This window comes from Mus pahari, chromosome 4, assembly GCF_900095145.1.
Source record: "Mus pahari chromosome 4, PAHARI_EIJ_v1.1, whole genome shotgun sequence".
Taxonomy (NCBI): domain Eukaryota; kingdom Metazoa; phylum Chordata; class Mammalia; order Rodentia; family Muridae; genus Mus; species Mus pahari.
This window is the reverse complement of record NC_034593.1, coordinates 72,908,139-72,919,783: the sequence shown is the minus strand read 5'-3', so window position 1 is coordinate 72,919,783 and position 11,645 is coordinate 72,908,139. Positions and strand designations below refer to the sequence as shown.

Sequence of the window (11,645 nt, the reverse complement as noted above, 5' to 3'; positions counted from 1 at the left end):
TTATTTGTTCAATTACTGCCTGCCTACCACACTATCAAAATACTTGGTGAATTTCCTTTTTGTTGTCATAACAAATAACTCCTAATAGTGCTTTAAAAAGTCAGAGTTACTAACTGACGAGACTGAAATCAGGGTGACAAGGAGGCATCTTTCTTTTCTGGACAATCCCAGATAAAATTATCTCCCTTTATCCCTTTTGGGGCAGCAACACTCTAGCTCCTTACCATTCTCAAGGCTGAAAAGCACCCATGAAACCTTTCTCCCACAGTTACACTCCCACTGTCTGACTGGGACTCTATCTCCCTGTCTCCTTTCTTTTATAAGGATCTGTTTAATTACACTGGGTCCACATAGGGATCACGGTGTAATTTCCTCTGCATCCTTTGTTTCCCTTTCATTTTATTCTTATTTTGAATATAAAATCACTTTCATAGGCTTTTTTGGTTCAACAAGAGAAATCGCAGAAATCCTGGGAGACTTGATACATTTTAAAATAAATAGTGGATCACTCAAGATGTAAGAGTGGAAATTTAAAAATCCTAGAGACAAATGAAAATGAGGGACCAGCAATATAATAGAATCTACAGAACACTGTCAAGACAGAACCAATTGCAACCTCGATAGTTCTTACAAAGAGAACTAGTACTGAGAAAGAGGTGGGGTGCAGGAGTGGGGGAGAAGGAGGAGGAGGAGGAGGAAGGGAGAGGGAGAGGGAGAGGGACTGGGAGAAGGAGAGAGGAAGAAGGAAAGAGTTCCGAACAAACAACCTAATGATACAGCTCAAGGCTCTTGAAAAGCAACAATAAATCAATGTGAAGCCCAGTAGATGGCAAGAGATAGTAGATTAGTAAAGAAATAGGAATAGAATTGGGAATGAAACAGAGACTAAAAGAACAACACCCAAAACCAACCAGACAAGAGATCTTTGTAAAAGATAGTAAGATTGAGAATCCATTAGCCAGACTGTCAAGAATGAGGAAGAAGAAATAAACCAATAAAATGAGGCCTGAAAACAGTGTATATCTAACAGAGTCTAATAAAATTCAGAACCCTATTAGGGGATATTTTAAAGATATAAACCTCCAAAAGCTCAAAAAAGCTAGACGTTGATGCATGTTTAAATGCATAAAATCTATCAAAATTAAAGCCAGAAGATACAAATAATATAAACAAATACATTACAAACAATGAAATTGGAACTTAAGATTCTCCTCCCTTTATCCATTTAAATTCTATTTTTTTCATTAAACTTCATTATTAAGAACTTATGGTTCTGAGTTCAAGTCCAGCCTAGTCTACAGAATGAGTTCCAGGACAGCCAGAGCTATACAGAGAAATCCTGTCTCGAAAAAAAAAAAAAAAAAGAAATTATGGGAAAAAAATGCAGAAACTTAACCAGGCCAAAAGTCATCACAATGAACTCTGTTGGAATAGCCAGTGGAAGCTCTGAACTTTCGAATTATTCAAATATATCCACTGTCGAATATATTTTTATGTACTTATTGCTTATGATGGGTCTATTTAAATTATTGACATTTTTGCAAAGGGACAAGGAAGTTATAAAAAGCTTGGTTTGCACTGAAAAACTGTATTTGTTAACATTTGTGGTAAACTCTCATGACTTTGCTATTTGTTGTGTTGGAGTCCATGGCTTGCCTCCTCTCCACACACAACACCCTCACCTGGTTGATTAAATTCCTTTTCTGTCTCTCTCTTCCCAACCCTGACTACTAGGAAAGCCTCTCTGAACAGAAAAAAATTGATAAAAAACCTAGTCCCACATTCCTGACATTCCTGAAAGCTGTCCCAACCCCCTCACCTGAAATCAGCAGCCACCCAGGCCTCCCCATCTCCACTCCACTGCTTGTGGCAGACATGTCATTTTTTCTTTTGCCTACAGTCTATACCAAACTTCCGTGCCATAGTCTGCCTGAGATGTCTTCTGTTTTCCATTCTCAGTAGAGTGAAGACGCATGGGCTTTCCCCTGCATGCCATCCTCATGTCAGACCTGAAGATGCTGTAAAACTAAAGTGTCCCTTATCTGCTCAGCAGGTCCTATCTCAGAAGGGAGGGACTATGGGAAAGAGGGACCTCAGTGTCCAAAGGCAGCACAGCACAGCAGAGACAGCACCCTGTGCCCTCTGCATCCTCCTGCACTTCATTCACCTTTACCTTCCACCCCAACTCCTGGCCACCACACCACCACCTTGCCACCTGCCTGTGGCCCTTTGTTCAGTCTCCTCTGCTACCAACAAGCAGTTCCTTCCATGTTATCCTCTTGCAAAACTAAAGGACCCTTCAAGATCCCACACTGACGCCATTCTTCCAGAAACATTTTATCTGTCAGAGGGATGCCCTTCCTCCTCTGAATGTTTCTGTCGTTTTATTTACTTTAAAACTGATAGGGCTGGCTGCTTTACCTTATGAGTCCCATTGTTTTTGTTTCCTTTGGGGTCTTATGTTCATGGTCCGAGGAGAGATTTCGTTTTTTCCTACTGACCTAAGAGAAGTTCATGAATTGCTTTGGGAGTAAGAGAAGCTTTGGAAATGACAAGAAAATAACAACAAAACCCAAACCATGACCAGCAAAGGAGGTAGGAGGTTCGGTTCGATCTTAAGGTCAAAGTTTCCCTGGATCCTGTAGCTGTCTTGGCATTCCTAGCTAATTCTGTTTCTGCCCTCTTCCATCCGATCTTTAGGACGACGGTTCTTACGGTTGATTTCACTGGACAGAACGTTTCTCATGAGTGGAGCCTCCTCAGTGAGACCAGAGTCGATGATGAGTCAGGAAGTAGATATGTCAAGATAACATTTTATCTCAGACTTCTTGGACTTGGAGGATTGAAAAGACACCAGGAGTAACTGGACAGTGTGTGTGTGTGTGTGTGTGTGTGTGTGTGTGTGTGTGTGTATGAACAATGATTTAAAAAAATAAAAGAACAATTGTGCACACACACATGTATAGCAAATAGGGCTGAGCGTAGTGAACCAAATAGAGGCAAGACCTTACTCAAAAGAAATGTTTCTGTGACCACAAAATTACCTTTGAAATGAGTAGACTAGCCTCAAACCTAAAAGTCAGGCCACCAAAGCCACCCAAGGAGAAAGAATGTTCCCCACTAAGGTTGGAGTTTCAGATTCAGGAAACTACAGTGGCTCTGCACCAGCTTGTACTAGAGAAAATGTTTTTGGTTTTAATGTGCCAACTTTTCCTAGAGTCTCTCCTTTGTTTTCTCTTCCTTGTCCCTTTCCCTGCTGTGTGTGTGTGTGTGTGCGTGTGTGTGTGTGTGTGTGTGTCTGGCTCTGGTTGTTCAGAGGATGGCGACTGGGTGACTGGGCGGGGAGCAGACTCAGTTCTCTAGCTGAGCCTGGGAGAAGTGGGAGGGACTCAGAGCCGCGGGTTTCTCACACACCGCCTTCTAGGCAGCCCTCCTCCAGTGCCTGCCAGCCGGACCCCAAGGCGAAGGGCAGCAGTGCACAGCCTGGGGAGCCAGTGGAGTGAAGACACCTGCGGCCCGAAGCCTCTGTCCTCCTGTGATCGCATCATGGTGGGTTTGTTTTGCTACTGTTTGGGGACTGGAGAAGGGGTTGAGGCATGGTACAAAGACCGTGGGAAGAAGTCCTGTGCTGTGCGGTAGCGAAGAGACAGAAGAGAACTCTTTGGGTCGTGGCAGGGAAAAACAAAGGCGAGAAGTGACTGCAGCACGGTGGGAACCAGCTCTGGGGGTGTTTCCTGGGTCCCTCTGCGCCCCTAGCGCAGGTTAGCCATGATGTGCTTTGCGTGGCGTGGCCTTCAGTGCCCTGGGTGAACCCGCTCGCTTCGGACCGACAGGTGCGACTCCAGTGTCCCCTCTAGGTCCATCACCAGCGCCACCGCCCTTCATCTGTGATCCAGTGCGGCTGTGCTCTGCTGGGTGGCAGCTCCAGGAGGTTGCGGTCCCCCAGGTCTGGAAGCCACTAAGTAAGTGATAGCTGTGCCCTCTCTAGCCCGCCGGGACTCCCTGTGCATATGGCCCTCTACCGAGTCTCGGCTAAATCCTTTCCCACACCCTCCCCTGATCTTGTTCACCTCTGGGAAGCAAGATCACTGTTCCCACGCTGGGGAGAAGCGAGGAAGGGATTCCAGGGAGGGAGGGATAGCGGTCGGTAAGAGCTGCTCTGGCTGAGCACTGTGGGCCCTCAGTGGGGACATGCGAGGCGTGGGCGACTGTCTCCCACGCCGGGCCGCCAGCTCTGGGCAGCTGGGTGGCCTCCTTCACTAGAGAGCAATGCAGGGACGCTGGGACCTAAGGATTCCAGCTTGTGGCCCCCCATGCGGGCTTTCCTCCGAGGATGGAGTTGTTGCTCCAAGCCCCAGAGTATACAAACTGCAAAGTTCCAGTCTCTGCTGGAACCACAGCAAAGTGTGCCTGCACGACGGGTGTGTGAGCCTGACTGCTTCTAAGCTACTTTTCTCTTGTTATTAACTGCGATACATTGGAAGGCAAAGGCCAGGCATCACAACATTCCAGGCATCACAACATTCTCCTGGGCCTATCTGAGTTGACAGCCTGTCCCGGTCCTCAGTGTTATCTCTAAGTGACTTTTGTGTGAAGGGCTGCATCCCAGTGTGGTCACATGATTCCTGGGTATGGGTTTCCTGAGGCTTTTCTTTTGCTTTCTGGGAGTTGTTCCTTCGTTTTGCATTTAAAAAGCACTTTACACCTCCTGAGGTAAATCAAATGGCTGCCAGCTCACTCACAGAAGTGATTAGATGCCTCTGGGTTTCCAACATACTGCGCGGTTTAAAGGAAGATAGATTACCTACATTTAAATTTTCATAATGGTTTTTTAGGGTCATCGGTTCCAAAATAATTCTTGTCTATATTCTGAGTAGCGCCAGGCTTAGCTGGAGCCATGCTCACCTTTTCTATTGCATGCTCTTGGAGACAAAGATAAGCAGTTTTGAGGTTTTGTGCATAATGAAAGAAAGAGCAATCTGTTGTTTTTCCTAGACTGGTGATGTTTCCCCCTTCAGGAAGGGTCATGTCAGGTACTCTATTATGCAGAGGGGCAGTGATCAAGCAAGGGTGGCAAAGGATGATGCCATGAAGCTGGAGTTCTGAAGCAACTCTAGTACTTGGCCTTTACCAATTTTTAAATGGTCTGGTCCATGGATTTATCTGAGGAGTCTTGTAGTCTCAGAAACTATACTCAAATATTTGAGCTGTTGCAGTTTTAGGGAGATGGAACCAACTCCGCTGCAGTACGGAGACATTTAGAACCCCACAGCAAAATAAAGACAGAAGTTAAGACCCTTAAGCCGAACATTTTCTGGTCCAAATCTTAGCCCCTGTACAAAAGTGGGTGGAGACAGACTAGCAGAAGACTTCAAGGGTAGTGCTACAAGAGCTAAACATTTCAAATGCTGGTGAGGCTGTGGAGGGTGAGGAATCTGTATACACTACCTGGGGAAATGTAAACTTGGGAAGCTACTCTGGATGTCAGGATGGGGGTGCCTCAACATACCTAAAAATAGAAATAGCACATGATCGAGCTCTACTCCTTCAGGTATGTACAGGAAAGAGTTTGTGTCAGCCCACTGCTGAGCTAATTACTAGACTCAGTAGCCAAGATATGGAGCCATTCTAGTGCCTAGCAACAAGTGAATGGATGAAGATCATGCGGGATGTGTGCATGATGGGTAGTTACACATTTGTTCCTCCGTAGGGTGGAATAGAATTATGATGTTTTCATAGAAATGAATGGCAGTGGACATGCGTAAGACATAACAGACATTCTCATATGCAGTCTAGAGTTCTATATGTGTATAAATGAAATGACTGTGAGAAGAGAGGGAGGGAAGGAGCCAAAGAGAGGAGGTGTGGAGACAAAGAAGGACAACTGGATCTGTAAAATGTGAAAACACAAGGAGAAACCATTTTGGGGAAAGAGAAGACCCACAAGATAGGGAGGGCAGTGGACAACTCTGAACACTGTATACTATACACATACATATACACAAAAGGGCCACAATGAAATCCCCTGCTTTGTATACTGAATAAACCAATAAAAGAAGAAAATTCATAGGAAATAGACTCATAAGTACAGTATTAAATGCATCGCTTAGCAAGCTTAGTGCTGTGATGTTTACTTAATAGAAGTGTGTGGTGTGTCGATGGGCAGATTTTGTTTCTTCTTGCACAGTAAGATCGTCCCATTTTAAAACAGAAAATAAAAAAATGCATTTTTCTCACTGAAATATAAAGTAGTTTTGCTTACTATGGTGTCTCGCAATGCATGACACAGAAACAGCCTCATAAAAGGCCCAGTGTATATTTTCAGGTCTCTTCTGCCATTTGAGCATGAGGAAAGAAATATGGAATTATGATTTATATCCAGCAATGGGAAACAATTCACAGTACTTAGTGCCGGTGTCTCATATCTATGGCTTATTAGGAAATCTTGTTTCAAGACATTCTGAAAAAGTTGTTGTAATGGGTAGACTTCCCTACAAGCTTAAGTGGTGACACTAAATTATGCTGTTATGAGTAATAGATCAGTAGACTACTTAGAGGATTAAAATTTCAATAATTTGTCATAGATATTTTCAGACTTAAGAAACATCTTTTATTGAACAGTTGAAATCATGTAACACTGGATTGTATCAGAAACCATGAAAGAAACATGACTTGTCTTATTTACATTTGCTAGCACTAGTTAGTGTGTGTCTGGGGGAGGGGAGAATATTGACTTTGTCTATAAGTTAGTTTAAGATAGCATGATACATTCTTCCAAGTCTCTAGTGAATCTTTAAGAAATAAACACCAAATAATTAGCTTTAGGAATCAGTCTCCTTAGAGTGAGAGGAAATGGGAAGTAATATTTGGACAAAACAAGCCAAACTCTATTACTGATGGGGGCAGGGAGAATTGTAGTAAATGGTGTTTTATAATTACTTTCAGTGTCAGATGCTCAGGGAAATTGTTTGTTTTCCTTTGCTTTGGGAGAATGTCCAACTTTTATGGCACTATTTTTATGCCACTTGATTAGAGCTATTCACCCAAGGGACTTTCCTCGGGCATCCTGTGGGTTATGCTTCTGCACATTTGTAGAAGGGATTGTCTCTCCATCTAGCCATCCATAGTGACAGCGATTGTTCTTTCCAGGCTGCCTAGGTCGAGCCTCTGCTGAAGGACTGGGCAGCAGTTTCGTTAGCTGTCACACTCTTACCACGTCACAGGGGCTTTTTTAGCAACCTTGAGTTCTTTTGTTAAACCCATCTTTTTGAATCATTCAACTTAATGGAGGCTGAGCTGCTTTCTTGTCCATCCTGCATCCTACCTGATTCCTCCTCTTCTTTACAATTCCGATTTTCACTTATCTATTTTGTGGGTGTGTGCATGCACATAGCTGTGTGCATGTACAGGCACGTTCATGCCATGGCATACATGTGGAAGCCAGAGGATATCTTTCAGGTAACTGGTCATCTACTATGTGAGTCTAGGGATCAGATTCACAACCTCAGCTGTTGTGTGAAGAACCTTTGCCTACCGAGCCACCATCTCATGAGCTTTCTTATTCTTTTATCTTATATCTTCAGTATATATATATTTCCTTTCTTTCTTTTTATTTTATTTTAATTTATTTATTTATTTATTTATTTATTTATTTATTTATTTATTTTTTTGGTTTTTTGAGACAGGGTTTCTTTGTGTAGTCCTGGCTGTCCTGGAACTCACTCTGTAGACCAGGCTGGCCTCGAACTCAGAAATCCGCCTGCCTCTGACTCCCAAGTTCTGGGATTAAAGGCGTGCGCCACCGGCATGTGCTTGTGGTTTCTAAGCTTCCTTGCCTGGCATGCTTTCTATCTAGTATTAATCTTTTGTTAAGACAGACCTTTCTTTTTATAAAATGGGAGCTAGCTCTGACTCACTTACCAACTACTCCTGCATAGTAAGGATTAGCAAGAAGTCAACAGGAGGTGATGGTTGAAAGGAAGGTAGGTAAACTCCCACTTTCACCCTGAGGCCACCTTAGCTTTGTAACCCTTTCCATTTTGTTACATGACACCGAAGATGTCTGTTTCAATATCTGCATCTCTAACCAATCTTAGCTTGCTATCATTGGATTCACAAAAACTTGCATGGCACACAATAGGTGTCTAGAGCCACAATTTGCTGGTATGGAGTTAAGGTATTTTGTGTCTCATGCCCAAGGTTATATTATTCAAGAACAGCAGGCAGAGCACAGTGCTTGTGTAGGGAACACTTGGGTGGATTGTTCAGAGCGTGGCCGTGCTGGTGTCCTTGTGTGCTTTTACATAGACTGTTCTGCATGTTCAAAACCACCTGATCTATCATTTCTGTCACCAATTGCACTTTCAACCCTCATGCCTCTTACCCATCTCCACCATGCATGCGTTGACCTTCCGAGCATTTCCTCTTCCTTATAATCCAGGCTAACAGAGGCTTTGCAAGCCACTTTCCATTCTTCCTACGTGGTCAGGGCTTCACTCAGTATTTACTAATGTGATTGGTCTATATTTAGCCTTGATCTTAGCCTCCTCAACTCTCTTAAAGGACCATCAAGTTTGGAGTCTCCTGTGGTTCTCAAAACTTTAAGCCTCAACAACAACAACAACAACAACCCTTAAAAGAACCATCATCTTTTTTGAGCAAATCCTCCTGTCCTTCCAAAATCTTTACTAACTTAAAACTACTTTATATCTTTCTTTCCCATTTTTCTCCTTTTTGAATAGGTTTCCTATTTTTACCAGCCCATATTAGACTACAATTTCAACTTTGTTCCACTCTCAAATCTTTACCCAAAGATTCAAAAGACTCTGTCAACTTCCTTGAAATTTCTGTTTTAAAGCCTTCCTTGCTGTGGCTGAAGCTAGAGGAGTAATTCAGCTGCCTCTGTTGCTTGACCACCAGCTGACCTGCTTTGCCTTTAGATCAATGGATACTTAATGGGTATCATTGATTTTTTTTAAACACTGACAAGCGTGTGAAGTTAGATTTTCTTCTTGATTTATTATGTACCTATTATCTATACACAGTATACATTCTAGATTTTATCAATTTTCTTAGTCTATTCAGATAACCCTCATTCTTTATTCTTAGCAAGTGATCATATTTCCTAATTTCAGTTAGAAATATTGAGTTCACCTTTTACAAATTATTGTAAGGCTCCTTTGAGTTGGTCTTTCTTTGATAAACCAGTTTTGAACATTAAGGCTATTTTCTTGCACCAAATGACATATTGTTTAGTTTTTAGTATTTATTTACTTTTGCTTTTTGAGTAAAATTCTTTTACATGTAACAGACCTTGTAACTTCTGAGATAGTATTCAGTGATTTTATTCATTTTGATGTGGGGGAGGTTTTCTCCATTGAGTGAACTTTGGCTTTGCGGTAAGTGTAGTTCTCACCGCTGAGCACACACACAGGTGAAGACTGTGGTAATGCTCTCAGGTGCACTGGTTCATCTGCACTGGATGCTGTGTTGTAAGTCCACGTATCTGTCTCCATTTGTCTTTCCTTTCCTTTCTTCCTTCCTCTCTTTTTTCCTTTGTTCTTCTCTCTCTCTCTCTCTCTCTCTCTCTCTCTCTCTCTCTCTCTCTCTCTCATTTTTCATTTCACATTCTTACTACAGCACTGATTCCCACATCTCTTTTGCATATTCTTTTACAAATGCATTACTTTCCCCAAGTTTATATCTGGCTGCCTGATTTGGACTCACTATGGCCTTGAACTTTCAATGCTCCTGCTTTGAAATACCTAGGGCTTGTGTTAGAGATGGGTTGCTCAGATACCTGGATTAATTTAAAAATTAAATTGCATGCTTAGCTACTTAGCACAATTATATTTAACTTTATTCTTAGCTGATAATAATATGTCCTAATTTCAGATAGAAAGATTGGGGTCACTTTTGACAAACTGTTGTAAGGCTAATTTGAATGGGTTTTTCTTTGGTACGTCAAAAGAAATGTCAGAGTCTCTTTGTATTCCAATTTGATAATATAGATTGAACATTTCTCTCCATAAAGGCATAAGCAAATTTTATCAGTATATAGTTTATACCACTAACTGTAGAATTAAGAGTAGGAAGGACCATTAACATGGTCCCAGACACTTCTTTCTGTTTCAGGGTCATCAGTGAATTGATCTTCTTATAAGGCATTCTTACAGTTTACTTTCTTTTCTTAGTTTTAATTCTTTGAATGATCCAAGAGTTTACCTGGTCATATTCCTGGCTGGAATATGTTTCCATTTTTGGCAGAATTGATAATAACTTTCTGAAAACCCACTAGCAGTAACACTGGGTTCAATTATAATGACCTGTAAACAACATGTCACATTTCACTGCTTAGATAGTATGATTTTAAGAATCATTTTGTAATCATGTATGGTGTTAGTGTTGAGCTCTCTGGTCAGAGTCAGTGGAACACACTCTCTATGCTGAAAGTCTTCTGATAGAGCTCACTGTATCAGAACTAGTGACCTAGCACTCATGATCCCCCTGCCTCAGATTCCAGAGTATTATGATCACACTTAACCCACCCAAATGAACCACCATTGTATTTTTTAAAATTACACTGACAAGTTCATTATCAATGTATCAAACATATGACCAATTTCATTATCTACCCCACAAATCCTGTTGGCACTCTGTAGTATAGTTTTTTTTCCCTTTCTTTGGACTTAAACTCACTTAGAAGGTTTTATCACATCATAAAACCCAAATGATATATTTCTTATTCTACCTTTTGTCTCAATATTAACATCCATGACACTGAGTCTAGAGTCACACAGACTGTCTGAGGATGCAGTACCATTTGACCTTCTTTGTCTCCTTGAAGACAGAGCACTTCCCACATCTAATAAAAACGCCATCATTACTGCTTTATCTAGCCACCAGTAACAGGAATCAAAAGACAATTTTTGTTATTGTAAGTTTCAAAAGCTTCGGTTCGTTTCATGCTTTGTAATTTACGATGCCCTTCTTAGCGGACCAGCCGTTCTTTTGTTCTTCGCTCAATAAAGTTTATTACAGATTATACTTGTCACTGGGGAGACACAACCACGTTGATGACACAGTCCTTGATTGGAAGGAATTTAAAGTCTGCACATGGCAGCTAGCAAAAGCAAGAAATAGTCTCCAAATTACACATGTCAGCCCTTAACGAGCAGCTTGATATGTGTGTGACAGTTTTAATGGGTTCTGAAGAACTGAGAAGGGAGACAGCTCCGCAGTGGAAAAACTGAGGAACAAGTTCCAAGGACAAACCAGGACAAGGACAGGGGATTGGGTTCCACAGGACCCACAGGGCTTATATTTTAGAGTACTGGGGAGTGTGTGCCAGGCAGGGGACTAAGCAAGAGGCACTACAGGGAGCAGGAGACTGGGCATGATCAAAGTATCAACAGGGGGAGTAGCCCAGGCATTTTGCAAATCACAGCTCATTTTCTTTTGAGACAAGGTCTTACTCTGACTGGCCTAGCCCTAACTCATGTCTCAGTCCTTAGAGTAGCTACAACTGTGTACCACTGCCTGGTGGAACCTCTTCCTGAGGACAGAGCATTTATGCTTACTCTGCCCTGGTGTTGTTGGCATCTTCTTCTCCTTCTTTCTCCTTCTCCTTCTCCTTCTCCTTCTCC

At 42.1% G+C, this 11,645-nt stretch overlaps 1 protein-coding gene across 4 annotated transcripts in view; it reads left to right on the top strand.

Annotated features, from left to right (window-relative positions):
* The first annotated feature begins 3,375 nt into the window (after window positions 1-3,375).
* Gucy1a1 (guanylate cyclase 1 soluble subunit alpha 1) overlaps window positions 3,376-11,645 on the top strand; it is a 54,046-nt gene continuing 45,776 nt past the window's right edge. For 2 of the 4 annotated variants that reach the window (XM_029537867.1, XM_021196219.2), the window contains exon 1: window positions 3,376-3,549. The gene's annotated coding sequence lies outside the window, so the exon portion shown is untranslated. Of the gene's footprint in view, window positions 3,550-3,833; window positions 3,963-11,645 lie in introns of all 4 variants that reach the window. The other 2 variants (XM_029537870.1, XM_029537868.1) reach the window with 2 other exon arrangements.